Source organism: Pungitius pungitius, chromosome 17, assembly GCF_949316345.1.
Source record: "Pungitius pungitius chromosome 17, fPunPun2.1, whole genome shotgun sequence".
Classification (NCBI taxonomy): domain Eukaryota; kingdom Metazoa; phylum Chordata; class Actinopteri; order Perciformes; family Gasterosteidae; genus Pungitius; species Pungitius pungitius.
This window is the reverse complement of record NC_084916.1, coordinates 10,236,299-10,251,168: the sequence shown is the minus strand read 5'-3', so window position 1 is coordinate 10,251,168 and position 14,870 is coordinate 10,236,299.

Genomic DNA, 14,870 nt, shown 5'->3' with positions numbered 1-14,870 from the left:
GCCGGACCAGGGCACTATAAAGGGACCCGAAGGGCAGGACCATTCATCTCTGAAAGGCCATGCACACGTCGTGTAGCGATACTCTTCCCGACAACAGGGCTTTAGAAGCCGCCATATCCCTAGTAGAATGGGCCCGGACAGCAGAGGTGCGGGCTGGCCGGCCGGTTCATAAGCAAGTGTGATGGCCTCAACCACCCACTTGCGCATCCTCTGCTTAGTTACCGGGCTACCAGTGTTGGGAGGCCTGAAACACACAAACAGCTGTTCGGAGAGCCTACACAGGGAGGTCCTGCGGACGTACAAGTCTAGGGCTCTGAATGGGCAGAGGAGGTTAAGCTTCGCCTGGTCCGACGCTTTTTCTTCTCAGGAACGGGGGAGGACAGAAAGACTGCAGCACCCACCATAGGCCCGACCGTAGCGGACGGGACCTTAGGAATATAGCCGGGGTAAGGTAGAAAGAACGCCTTCACCATACCGGGTGCAAATTCCAAGCATTGCACATCTCCAACTCTCTTGAGGGAAGAAATAGCGAGCAGGAAGAGGGTCTTAAGAGCCACATATTTCACTGCAACCTTCGCCGAGGTGAGGGTAAACAATGGACCCCAACACCTGAGACAGCAGGTCCACCCTGATGGGGGTCTCCAACGGAGGACCTGCGAGGAGCGACAAAAGGTCCGTGAACCACACTAGGGCCAGCCAGGGCGGGGCTACAACCACCGTCCTGACGGACCTTCTCCAGAATCCCCGGGAGCAGAGCAACCGGAGATAAAGACGTACAGACATGACCTCGGCCATGCCTGGGGCAGGATGCGCGAGGGAGAAATCACAGAGGACAATGAGTGGTCTCTCCGAAGGCAAACAGGTCTACCTCGGTAAGACGGCCTTTCCACAGGAGCTTTACCACCTCGGAGTGGGGTCCAGTCCCCGGGCCTCGCCCCCTGTGATTTGATCTGTGCCGCGATCTGTTTGAGAGTGAGCATCTTGAAGCTCAGCTCCGCAACAGCGCGGTTCAAACGGTGGAGATCTAGTATCTCTCCTCCCTTTGGGACGCAAACCCCCATCCTCCTTTGGAACGGTGAAGTAGCGGCTGTAGTAGCCCAACTCTCTGTCTGGAGGGAGAACTCGTTCTGAGGCTCCCATCCACAGCAGGGTCTGTACTTCTCGCTCCGATATCCGAGCCTGCTGGGGTCTACCAAAGTGGGTAGTACCCCGCGAAATCGAGGCGGCCGCCACCTGAACTGGGTGGCGTAGCCTTTCGTCGATCGTGCGCAGGACCCATTGAGATACTCTCAATCTCTCCCAAAAAGTCTCTCAGGAAGCCGCGGAGCGTGCCTCCGACGCCGAAAACGAGCACCTGGATCCCGCGGTGAAGGGTCGGGAAAAGGCCTCAGCCGTCCCGGAATCCTCCGCGAGATCCATTTGTGATCCCCATGAAGACATCCGGCGCTCTGCCTCGGCACGAGGTGGACCGGAGCCGCGGGGAGCACGCCTCATCGAGCTGTCCTCAGTGAAGAGAGCTCGACGGGAGACGCGAGATTGCCACGACAGGTGCTCACAATCCGCCCAGCTAGCCCACTCAAGGGCTAGCTGGGCGTGCTCCATGCCTAAGCAGACAACACACAGGTCGTGTGAGTCTCTGCCCGTAATAAAACGGGTGCAAGGGGGAACACACTGGACAAACCGCTCAGCCATTACTAGGTGGGAAAACTTCACTACCGCACTAGATGAAGGCACAGAGATGAATGGTCCTGCCCTTCGGGTCCCTTTATAGCGCCCTGGTCCCGGCGTCCCCCGCCTATGGCGTACCAGCTCGCCATTGGTTAGATTTCACACGTGCTTCATGACGCGGTCACGCAGAGGTGTTCCCACAGCGTCTTTACGCAGCTCAAGTTCCCTGAGAGGGAACTCCCATTCAAACATTTTCCACTTATTACAAAACTCAGAGGTATATTCTTCTAAAAGGTAAAATATTTTGACTAAAATAAAACTAATTTGGAGTAGGAGGAAGACATAAACCAAATACTTGGATTGTGGGATATTTGGAAACCTGAATTTCAGTTAAACAGGATATGTGTGTAAAATGTATTTTTTAAAATGCTAATATACTCTTCTAATAGAGACAACTTTTGGTCAAACAACAATCCATGACTAAATGATATTACATTACATGTAATTTGATATTACTAAATGATATTACATTACATGTCATGTCACATGTCTACCTCACAAGACCTCTTTAATACAAATATGATTTACTATCTAACAAAATCTTAATTTGTAGTGAAGTGAGACCTCTTCCTTTGGCTGCTGGAGAAGCCTCCAGTCCCATCTAGATGCAAGTCATTTACAATCAGTGCTGCTCGAGTTTGCAATGATCTTGTCTAATGAAATAAGAATGTGTTCGCTCAATTTAAGGACCTCCAGGTGTCAAAGAATGGAACACACTTCAGGACAAAGTAAGTGGAAGCAGAGATGTGCAAGATGTGGAGGTGAGCATGAATTAGGAAAATCTGGTCAAAATAAAAGAAAATAAATGTTGTAACTGCGTCAGTGAACACAGCGGTGCTTTTGGAAGATGTCTGGTTCAAATGCAAGCATGGGAAGTGCAGAAATATAAAATACTTAACCAAGTGTCTTATGCAGAAGCAGCGAAAAAAGTGAAGGAAAATGATGAAGTCACATCCAGGGAAACCCAGAGAAATGATAGAAGTAAATCTGGGATTAGACAACCACTTTTGGACCTTCCCCTTTTCGTATATGATAGTCAAATGGAATTACATTCATGCATACAAGAGATTAATTAGGATAATATAATTGTAGATGAAATCTTTTTTGTGGCCTTCATTTGCAAAACTATGAATCTGGCAATTCAACAAAAGATAGAAAGTGACAGAATAAACACATATGAAGAGGCAGCCAAAAGGATACTGTGGATTAAAGAATTTAAGGCCTATCTGATTCATAAAATGTTGAACCCTCCCAACTATGATGGACAGGCTCAGGATGATGAACCTCATAATGGGGATGCATGTCCTACAATGGAATGCCAGAAGTCTAATTACATAAAGGCAAGAACGTTTTAGCTGATCTGAAAGTCAAACTAAATGTTTTTCACATTCAAGAAACTTGGTTAAAACCTCAATTGAACTTTGTCATTACATAATTACATAGATACACTAAGAGAGAAATCGATCAATATACAGTATATTGTAGAGGGAAGTGTTTCTATATTCAATTCATTTTATTATATTCATTTTATTTTGTATAGCCCAAAATCGCAAATTACAAATTTGCCTCAGAGGGCTTTACAGTCACATGTACACATGCAAGACCCTCTGTCCCGAAACCCTCACTTCGGCACAGGAAAAACTCCCAAAATATGAAAAAACCCTTGAATGGGGAAAAAAGGGAAGAAACCTTAGGGCGAATGTCAGAGGAGGGATCCCTCTCCCGGGATGGACAGACTGCAATGGATGTCATGTGTACAGAATCAACAATGTAAAAGATGTACAATACATTAAATTTCTCAAACAGAAATGATAGTAATTGCAAGTAGCAGAACAAGTGTACGGCAGGACCACTGCAGGGACAACCTCCATCAGGTCGAACCACCATCCACAGAGGCTTCTGTGGGGAGGGAGAGCAGAAAGATGTTGGTTTAATATGACAGTAATATGAATCATATTTAAAGTAATGATGATGGCAGCAGCAGGTGTCAGCAGAGCCATGCCAGGAGTCAGAACCGGGGTCCGCACGAAACTACGATCCACGGAGACCTGCTAGGCGAGAAAGCACAAAGAACTCCCGGAAAGAAGCTTAGTGATGTACATTAATAAAACATTATTCTCCAACATATACTCATACTCAACATATTATGATCATTTCTAGGAAACTGTAAGTAAGGATACAGCTATTTTTATATATCCAGGTACATGAGTAACAGTTCAACAGAGGGAGAGGAGAAGCTAGAAAGAGGCCCACAGACAGATATAGTAAGACGCCAAGCAGGTTGAACAGATACGGAGACAGGAGAGTTTGGGACAAAAGTCTCATGGGTGTGTATGTAGGAGCTAGGAGAAAGAATGAAGGGGGGCAGCGAGATAGTCAATCAACCAGAATGACCATGCCAGACTAGCATCAACATGCCAGATAGGTGAGGCTACTAAAGGACGAGGGGAGGATAGTGGGACACAACAGGAGGAGAGTTACGCAGTTAGGATAGAGGGGGAGTGTTGAGCTCAATGCGGATGGTCAAAGAAATGCATGAAATAATGTGCTGTATTATCGCCTCGTTAGGGTCTTTCTGGAAAGAGCTCGGATTATGCAAGTGTATGTTGCTTTGATAAATCTCAGTGAATTGAATTTAATCTGAATCTCAGTGTGTTACAGAATGACCCTGAGAGGATGTTTGTGTCCTCAATAGTTAAGTCAATAGTTAAAACTGCAAATAATTAATCCAAAGCAATATACATATTCATTAGGCATTAGGCATACAGCTAAAGATCACCGTGCACTTTGCAAATTTTGCAGGCAGAATTGGTGACATGAAGTTACAGTAGCAGTCAGTCATAGACCAGTATGTGCATGTCTGTGTGCGTGTATTGGGGCGGTTATCAGTGTTACCATGTTAAGCACTATATAAATAAAATGTATTATTATTTAGCCTAGTTTGCCTTAAAAGTAAGCAGAGGGAATAAATGTTTGTTACGTTTCCTCCGGTTAAGAGGGAAACGCTGACATCCAATGGGGGAATAAAACAGGGACCGTTTGAGGCAGTTAAAGAAAAGTAGGTTTATTTACAAAAAAAGGAACATAACGGGTAGGTTGGAAAAAGGTGGGGGGGGGGGAGAGTGTACTGTGGGGGTTGTGCCAAACAAAATTATCAAGTACAATAAAACCAGGCCTAGCTCAACTCTGGAAAGAAAAAGGAAAACAAAAGACCTGACTCTATTCTACAAATGCTCAAAATAACAGAAATACATCGGTGGCAACAACCCATAACCTAGTGGAATAACAGTAACTCTGCGTGGATGTGGGTGTGTACAGGGTACCCCAGTCTTACCTCAGTCCCACTTCCCCCACCACAAACCTCAATGGAAAACAAAGCAAGACCGAGAGAGCGCACAGTGAGAGGCTTTATAGTTGCCCTCCATATCGGATTGGCCGGAGTGTGGGCCAATACCGGGGTGCTCTGGAGGCAGGGCCAGCCAATACTCCGCCCCTCACCTGCAGGACAAACAAAAAAAAGGTGAGGGCAAGAGGCACAAATCTCTACACGTAACACCCCCACACATACAAGTCCAACCAAAGGTTTGGACAATCATTTAGTTATAATGCACGAGACAGGGCATCGGCGAGTACATTTTCAGAACCCTTTTTATGCGCAATCTCCAGGTTGTAGTTCTGAACAGGGACCAACGCATTAGGCGGTGGTTACTGTTGTACATCCTGGAGAGGAAGACTAGAGGGTTGTGGTCAGTGAAAACCATTATAGGTTTACCAGTGGAGACAAGATATACTTCAAAATGTTGCAAAGCATACAACAATGCAAGGGTTTCTTTCTCTATTGTGGAGTACTTTAGTTGGTGTTTGTCAAATTTCCTTGAAAAGTAGGCCACAGGATGGTCGATGCCCTGGAAATCCTCCTGTAGGAGTACAGCTCCTGCTCCCACAGCGCTGGCATCAACTTCTAACTTAAATGGCAAGGAAAAGTTTGGCGCAGACAAGACAGGGTTACACATGAGAAGCCACTTGAGATCCTCAAAAGACTGTTGGCACTCACTAGACCAAGTAAATGGCTTCAACGGACTGGTAAGTGCAGTCAATGGGGCGGCCACCGTAGAAAAGTTTTTACAAAACCTGCGGTAGTACCCGGCCATCCCAAGAAACCGCTGCAACTCCCGCCTGGTGGTTGGCTCAGGAAAGGCAGCAATTGCAGTGATCTTTGCATCCGCAGGACACACCTGGCCTCGACCAACCTGCTGACCTAGATACAAAAGAGAACCCCTCCCAACTTCACACTTTGAGAGGTTGAGAGTCAGAGACTCCTCAGCTAAACGTTTGAAAACATCCCTTAAGGTAGCCATGTGAGAATTCCAATCATCAGAATATATAACAATGTCATCCAAGTATGCCTTACAGTGTGGAACATCTCGCAAAACCTTGTTTACAAGTCTCTGAAAAGTAGCAGGCGCATTGCAGAGTCCAAAGGGCATTACTGTGTACTGAAGAAAACTGTCAGGGGTGACAAAAGCTGAGATCACCGAGGCACGTGGGGTTAACGGAACCTGCCAGTAACCCTTTAACATGTCAAGTTTACTGACATACTCTGCTGGACCGACCTCATCGATAGCCTTCAATAAGAGGTAAGGGATGTGCATCGGGGACAGTCACGGAATTCACCTTACGAAAGTCAGTACAGAACCTTTGACTGCCGTCGGACTTCGCATCCAGGACACATGGTGAGCTCCATGAACTGGAGCTGGGTACAGCGAATCCATGTTCCACAAGGTAGTTCACCTCCTTCCTCATGCATTCCCTCTTTGCACGATTAACTCGATAAGCATGCTGTTTGATGGGCTTCAGGTTAGTCAAAACAATGTCATGCATAAGGACAGAAGTTTGAGAGGGTATATCACCAAATAAGCATGGGAAGCCAGATATTAAATTCTCCACATCACCACGATGGTCATCAGGCAGGTGGGACAAAAAGTGAGACAAATCCGAAAGTAGCTCAGTGTTTTTCAGTCTTAACCCCTGTGGGGTGGCACTACGCATAACCAGCCCATCCTCCTCAGTGGAGCTCTCTGCTGAGCAAGCAGATACCGCTGACACATTTTGTATTTTAGGAAGTCCAGACGTTCCACTTTCATTCTCTGCTGTAAAATATGGCTTCATCATATTCACATGACATAATCGGTTTCTCAGTCTGCGATCGGGCGTTTGAATGATGAAGTTAGTGTCACTGACTTTCTTTTCCACAACATAGGGACCAGAAAATTTCAACGACAGGGCAGAACCAGAGATGGGAGAAAGAATCAAAACCTTGTCACCAGGTTGAAACGAATGGGCAGTGGCTTTCTGATCGTAGTATTTCTTCTGATCGTAGTATTTCTTCATTTTCACCTGAGCAGAGGATAGCGATTCTCTGGCCAAAGAGCAGACTCTCTGAAGCCGAGCTCTGAGTTTCGTAACATAATCAGGGATGCTATGGACCTTCCCTTCAGGCAAGAGAAGTTGTTCTTTCAAAAGTTTTAGGGGGCCACGAACCTCATGTCCAAACACCAGTTCAGCAGGACTATATCCGAGTGACTCCTGTACAGCTTTGCGAGCAGCAAACAACACAAATGGCACAGCATCATCCCAGTCCTTTTGACTCTCAAAACAATGCTTTCTGAGCATGGACTTTAAGGTCTGATGAAACCTTTCTAGTGCCCCTTGGCTTTCAGGATGGTATGGGCTTGACATTATGTGCTTAATGCCCAAGGTTTTCAGTACCTGGGCAAACACTCGAGTGTCAGTTCGGCTGGTGCGAGGGCAAGGGAGGACTCAAACGCAGGGTAATGGAAAAATAAAAAGACTTTAATTGTCAAACTCACAAAATCAAAATCGCTCCAACCAAAAAAGGGGAGGAAGGATGAGAAAACAAGACAAAAACAGGGACCTGGAAACATGAAACGTGAAACAGACTTGACTTGACTTACTTGAACACTGACATGTAGACAATGACGCGACAAAGGACAACTGGCACGCAGGGCTTAAATACACAAGGGAGGTGCAGGTGATTGGACACAGGTGGAAACACTCAGGCAATCACGGGACAAGGCAGGAAGTGAAGTTACCCAGGAACACAAGAGACATGAAAACTACAAAATAAGACATAGAGCAGAACCAAACCGTGACAGAACCCCCCCCTCAAGGACCGAATTCCAGACGGTCCTAAAGGGGGGCCGAACCATGAAAATCAGACAAGGGGCGGGAGGGTGGGGACCCGACAGCTATGGTCCGGCGGCCTGCCGGGGCGGCGGCCGGGCGTGGGGTGCTCTGGGGGTCTGCCGGGTCGGCGGCCGGGCCTCGGGGTCTCGGGGGGTCTGCCGGGTCGGCGACCGGGCCTCGGGGTCTCGGGGGGTCTGCCGGGTCGGCGACCGGGCCTCGGGGGGCGCCGGGCGGTGCGGCTCCGGCGTCGTCGTGGCGTGGGGCGCCGAGCGGTGCGGCTCCGGCGTCGTCGTGGCGTGGGGCGCCGAGCGGTGCGGCTCCGGCGTCGTCGTGGCGTGGGGCGCCGAGCGGTGCGGCGCCGAGCGGTGCGGCGCCGAGCGGTGCGGCGCCGAGCGGTGCGGCTCCGGCGACGTCGGGGCGTGGGGCGCCGAGCTGTGCGGCTCCGGCGTCGTCTTGGCGTGGGGCGCCGAGCTGTGCGGCTCCGGCGTCGTCTTGGCGTGGGGCGCCGAGCTGTGCGGCTCCGGCGTCGTCTTGGCGTGGGGCGCCGAGCTGTGCGGCTCCGGCGTCGTCTTGGCGTGGGGCGCCGAGCTGTGCGGCTCCGGCGTCGTCGGGGCTTGGAGCGCCGAGCTGTGCGGCTGCGGCGTAGTCGTGGCGGGGGGCGCCACCAGTGCGGTGGCATTGGAGGAGGATAGGCCACATGTCCCTCGGCCAGTCGAGTGCGGAGGCTATTTGTTCAAAAGCACTGAAATATGAATCGACTTCGGCCTCCCGAAATGCTGGCACCAGAGAAATATTTTTACTGACATCAAAACTTTGCTTGCCGGCTACCGTTTGAAAAGGTGTCGACCGGTCGGACATGTTCAACGAGTGACTGGAAGAGATTTTCAGAGCCTCAACCTCAAGTTGCTTTAGTCTTACTTCTTTATCCGCTTCAATTTCCAACTTTCGTACCTGTAGGCGGAGATCATACTCTGCCTTACGCATGGACTCTTTCTTGGGCCTCCAGCTGAAGGCGAGTCAAGCGAACCTTCAGCTTGGAACTTGAACTGAACCCCGGAGGGTGTGAAGGAGAGAAAGGATCAAAACGAGGTAACGTAGCTGGCGCAGACTTCCCAGCACGGTCTGCAGGAGGTGTGAATAATGCTGCGGTCTCCTCGGCATTCTGAGACAAAACCCCTGCTGTAGTAGAAGGAACATCATTAGTTGAAACTTCAGCCACGGACTGGGCAGGACTAAGGACATTTAAATCAACCAATTCTTCTAGGATCTGCGTCTTTATTTCTTTCTTAAGTCCGTACTTGTGAACAGTAATATCAAATTGTGCTGCAATACACAATAAATCATTCTTGCGACACACAACCTTTTCAAAAGAGGGATTGTCAACAAAATCTTGTAAATTGAAACTCATTTTCAATCACATGCCAAACAAACCCCATGTATAATTTCCCATTGGTTGTCAAAAGAAGAAAAAAACAGGTATATCCCGGACGAGCCCCCACTTGTTACGTTTCCTCCGGTAAACGACATCCAATGGGGAATAAAACAGTGACCGTGTGAGGCAGTTAAAGAAAAGTAGGTTTATTTACAAAAAAAGGAACAGAACGGGTAGGTTGGAAAAAGGTGGCGGGGGGAGAGTGTACTGTGGGGGTTGTGCCAAACAAAATTATCAAAGTACAATAAAACCAGGCCTAGCTCAACTCTGTGGAAAGAAAAAGGAAAACAAAAGACCTGACTCTATTCTACAAATGCTCAAAATAACAGAAATACATCGGTGGCAACAACCCATAACCTAGTGGAATAACAACAGTAACTCTGCGTGGATGTGGGTGTGTACAGGGTACCCCAGTCTTACCTCAGTCCCACTTCCCCCACCACAAACCTCAATGGAAAACAAAGCAAGACCGAGAGAGCGCACAGTGAGAGGCTTTATAGTTGCCCTCCATATCGGATTGGCCGGAGTGTGGGCCAATACCGGGGTGCTCTGGAGGCAGGGCCAGCCAATACTCCGCCCCTCACCTGCAGGACAAACAGAAAAAAGGTGAGGGCAAGAGGCACAAATCTCTACACGTAACAATGTTCCTCTGGAAATGTACCTTGTCTTTCCTTTAAACTAGGCTTAATTTCAATTCTTTTCAAAGAGACCAACAAACACGTACAATATATAGCTTGTGGCTCCTATGCCGTGGCGGCTTTCTAATGCTGCTCACATTGCTCTTGCACATATGCTGTGCTGGTAAAAGCTGTCATGCAGGTACATGCTGGTCCTACACCTGGCTATGGAAAAAGCTATCTTAATATTATATCAACCTAAGGAATTAAACAATAATATTTATGAATGAATAACTAGCCTTGTGGCTTGCTGTAGGAACTGCTTGCTAGTCTCTTTGTCCTTGATTCCAGACTCCTGCAGCGTCTGCCTAATGGCAGAAGAGAAGAGTGTGCTGGGGAAGTGTTCTGACCTTGATGATGTTGTGGCCTCTCCACTGATTTGTCTTAATGGTAGAAGAGGTAGCGCGGTTGATGCTGTGAATGGAATAGAATGAACAAATCTTATTTAGGTAGTGATCTCGTTCCTATATGGTGTCCATTAAATTGTATCCGTACTCAGAATGGTAATACAACAGAAAGGTAGTGTTTTCCTAAAGATGTATTTAATACCTAAAAATGAGTCTGGTAAGTACACTATGTGTAATCTTACAGAAGCGACAATTTAGAAAAGTACATCTTGATGCAAAACATGAGTCGGTTGGGACGGGAGTGAAGTTTAGAGTTCTGGCAGCGAATGAAGAATGACGTAAGACCCTCAGTTGTGATTTCTATAAGAAAAATGATTAGACTCCGTTGCAGCTGGTGGATTTTTTTTTTGGTAGGGCCAGCCAATCAGTTTCAGTTATAATAATAATACTACTTTCATTTTTTATAGCGCTTTTCTTGGTACCCAAGACGCTTTGCAATATAAATCTAAGGTAAAAAATTACAGAATAGAGAAACAGAAAACACTAAAAAATAAAATAAACAAACAAATAGAACTTGACCCAACTGGACAATGAGTCATGTGGGGGCATTTAAAAGCAAGTTTGAAGAGGTGGGTTTTGAGTGCTGGTTAGAATGATGATACGGTGGGAACCTGGCGGATTGGAATGGGGAGGCCGTTCCAGAGGGGAGGTGCAGCAGCTGAGAAGGCCTTGTCGCCTCATGATGTTGAGGATGATGGTTGCGGAGCAGGCTGGAGGGGGTGACGACGGAGCCATCAACGTCGAGAGAGAAGGTCAGGGCTGAGTGGATGTGGGTTGTAGGGCCGATGATGAGTTTGAGACGGTTCTGTTGCCTCCAGGATTTAAACATCCCAGTATGAATAAATGCAAAAAAAAAGGATATCAAACACGCATTATCACTTTTCAGTTAAACGTTAAACATTTATTACAAAAGTTTGACATAATAAGGACCTCTTATTCAAAGAAGTTATATATTACGGTGGAGATTAAAATCACTCCTCTGTTCATCATACATACATACACCTATTAGTACACACGAACACACAGTCTTAAATAAATACAATTTAAGATAGTAAACTACCTATTATTTCCATCACTGAATATTTTCACAGATCTCAAATTTGGCTAATGTGTATAATTTAAGATGTTTTTTAAACGGTGCAATATGTTTACAATCTTTGATCTTATCTCATAAGTTCTACAACTTCACCCCACAGACCGATATGCACCTGCTATTGAGTGTAGAGTGCACCTTTGGTTGCCTCAGTTTCAGTCTCCCTCTTGAATTATAGTCACCCAGTCTGTCGCTAAACCATCTTTGAATGATTCCTGAAAGGAGGCTGTTTCTTGCTTTATATACAATCTGTAACGTTTTAAAATCTTTTAAATCCATAAACTTTAATATTTTTAATTTCAGAAATTATGTGTTGTGTGTTCATAGTACCCCACATTATTAACTATCCTTATTGCTTTTTAAAAAATGGTGCATATTGCCTGTAAGGTGCTTTTGTAGGTATTACCCCACACTTCCACATCGTAACTCAAATAGGGGGAAAACAGTGTACAGTACAGTGTATGCAGTGATTTTATATTCAATATATCTGACTTTGACTAGTATACATCTTCAGTTTTGTGCAATTCATTTCGGAATTGTTTAGAGTGTCAACCGTTCTTAATTTCCTTTCTATCATTTCATTCCTTGCAGCCAACCTAAGTGCACCGCTGTAGATTGCAAACACCGGCAGATGGTCACTCATATAATTTAATAATAATCCACTTTCTATAATAACTATTAGGTTATTAGTAAAAATATTATCTATAAGTGTTGCAGAGTGAGATGTAATTTGACTAGGTTTAGTAATAATAGGATAAAAGCTTCTGCTGTACATTGCATCAATGAATTTCTCTGTGTTAGTTTGTTAGGATTCAGAAAATCTATGTTGTAATCGCCACAGAGAAAAGTTACCTTTTGCTCGGTGTTTGTAGCCATAATCTCCATCACCTCCTTGAACTTCTCTATGGTATTGTTGGGAGCCCGGTATGCACAGCTGACAATGATGTTCTTCCTTTTCCCCATATCAATTTCAATAGTAATACATTCACATATATCATCAATTGCAGCCGTCATACTTTCAACAATCTTTTACTTAAGTCTTCTATGAACATAAAGTGCAACTCCCCTCACCTTTTGTTGCCTTTGTTCACATAATTCAGATTATAACCATCCAACTCAAAATCCACCCCTTTCTCCAAACCAGTGCCGGCGCTCCGCACACGCACATCACGCGCTGCGCGTAGGGCACCAAGTGCCTGGGGGGGCACCAAAAAATCTGGGACGTGAAAAATTATCACAGTAGGCTACTAGTATAAATAAAATATGTCTAAAGCATGCTAATATGCAAAATCAATACAAAGTCAAAAAGTAATAGGCCTAGACCAAATTAGTGGAGAAAAAGGGGAACCTCATGTGCGGCCCCCCCTCCCCCCACCTCCCAGTGGTTTGTTCCATTATGCCTCAAATCTCAAATGTGGCAGACAGCTTTGAAACGGCTTCGAAAAGGCGTCAAGAGTCGGGGGCGGAAAAAAGAAAAAAGAAGAGACAGCGGGATGATGCTCGCGCGTCGCTCTCAGCTAAGACAATGTTTTAAATCAGGGGTCCCCAAACTTTGTCTCGTGAGGACCGTTGCTAGCGGCCACCGGGCGGCCGGCTGCCCACATGTACTCGCCTCATAATGTCCGCACGGACCGCCGGTGGGTCGTAGTCGGTACTCGTCCGCGGCCCGCCTGAAGTTTCTGTTACCGTTACCGTTTCTGTTATCATTTGTTTTTCATGTTATCATTAAAGTTTTTGCATAACAATCAGCTTCAAGAGGCATATCCCAATCTGTGGTTTGCTCTTCGTATTGCACTGACTCTCCCTGTCACAGTTGCTGAGCGAAGCTTTTCAAAGCTCAAACTAATCAAAACGTACCTGCGCTCATCAATGGGGCAGGAACGTTTAAGTGGTCTCGCTGTCATCAGCATCAATGGGGACGTGGCTCAGAAACTCTCATATGACCTGAGAGCTGATTTTGCAGCTAGGAAATGCAGGTGTGTGCCTCTGTAGGGCCTTTGACAACTGATGGTAGTGAAAATGTTTGTAATATAGTTCTATCGGATAGCAGAATGGTCTCTTTTATAGAGATGGTAAAGTAAATTCTACTGTGTAGTTTGCAGTTTATTATTATTATTTGTACTTACTGAAGAAATGTGCACATTATTACTTACACGGTTATATACTTGAATACTTTCTGCGTTTACAATGTTCAGTTCCAAATCTGTGTTTTTGGTAATTGTGGTGGTATTTGGTATTTATAATTTATAATTTTATCTTTTGTATAATGTATTTCTTTTCATGTTTGTTTATTGTAAATTATTTATGTTTAGAAGTTATTCGGGGAATAAAGAGAACCTAACTAAGACATTCTGAATGGTTGTTATTCCTTTGGTGGTGGTGGTGGTTGGTTGGTTCGTTGGTTGGGGGGGGGCACCACCAAGCATTTGTCTTTAGGGCACCCAAATGGCTAGCGCCGGCCCTGCTCCAGACTAATCCAGGTCTCCCGGATGGTGATTATGCTGAACGGTGAGGGGAACTGGTCTAAGAAATTTTTAATCTTGTAAAAATTAGCGTAAAGGCATCTACTATTGAAGTGTATGATCTTTATATTGTGTTCTGACCCAAACTTTTCGTTGAACTGAACCTTTATATCAATGAATATATGTAACTATATCGTAACTTTTTAAAGTTTTTTTGCCACGCCCCCTAACCCTCTATTGACCAGCTGCCACGGATCGGACTGTATTTATGTTGAATATTTTCTGATTGGTTTTACTATGAGTTTAAAACAGTGATGAAGCGGATTAAACTGCCCTCTCCTGTGACCATGCAAGAATACATATTTAGAAAGGGCTTATGGCTAAACCGGACACCAAAGTAAGAAGCGGAACCTTAATGTGACTAAAGTCTGCAGTCGGAACTTTATAGTGTGACACTCATCCGTTGCTCGGTCTTGTGTCAGAGCAGGTAATTATTTCCTCGGTAACCAAGCAACAATGTCTTCAGTGGAGAATTTGAGAGAGTTTGTCAACGAGCGACTATCTGCTGCTGCTGAGGAAATATTCGGAGTTTTTAAAAGAACCGTCGTCGAGTATCAGGAAGAGATCGACCGGCAGCGCAGACTGTTGGATGTTTTTTGGAAACCCGAAGTAAGGTTACACAGGATAGGTGAGTACAACTTTGTTAGAAACATCTGTTTTCGAACGAGTTTTTTAACTTTAGTTTACTAATCGAACAATAGAACACGTGATGCTTATGTTTTATACACACGTTGCGCTCAAACGTTTGTCTTGTATTTCTTTTGTCCCTCCAGAGCTCCCACAGTCACGTGTCTGTAAGGAGGA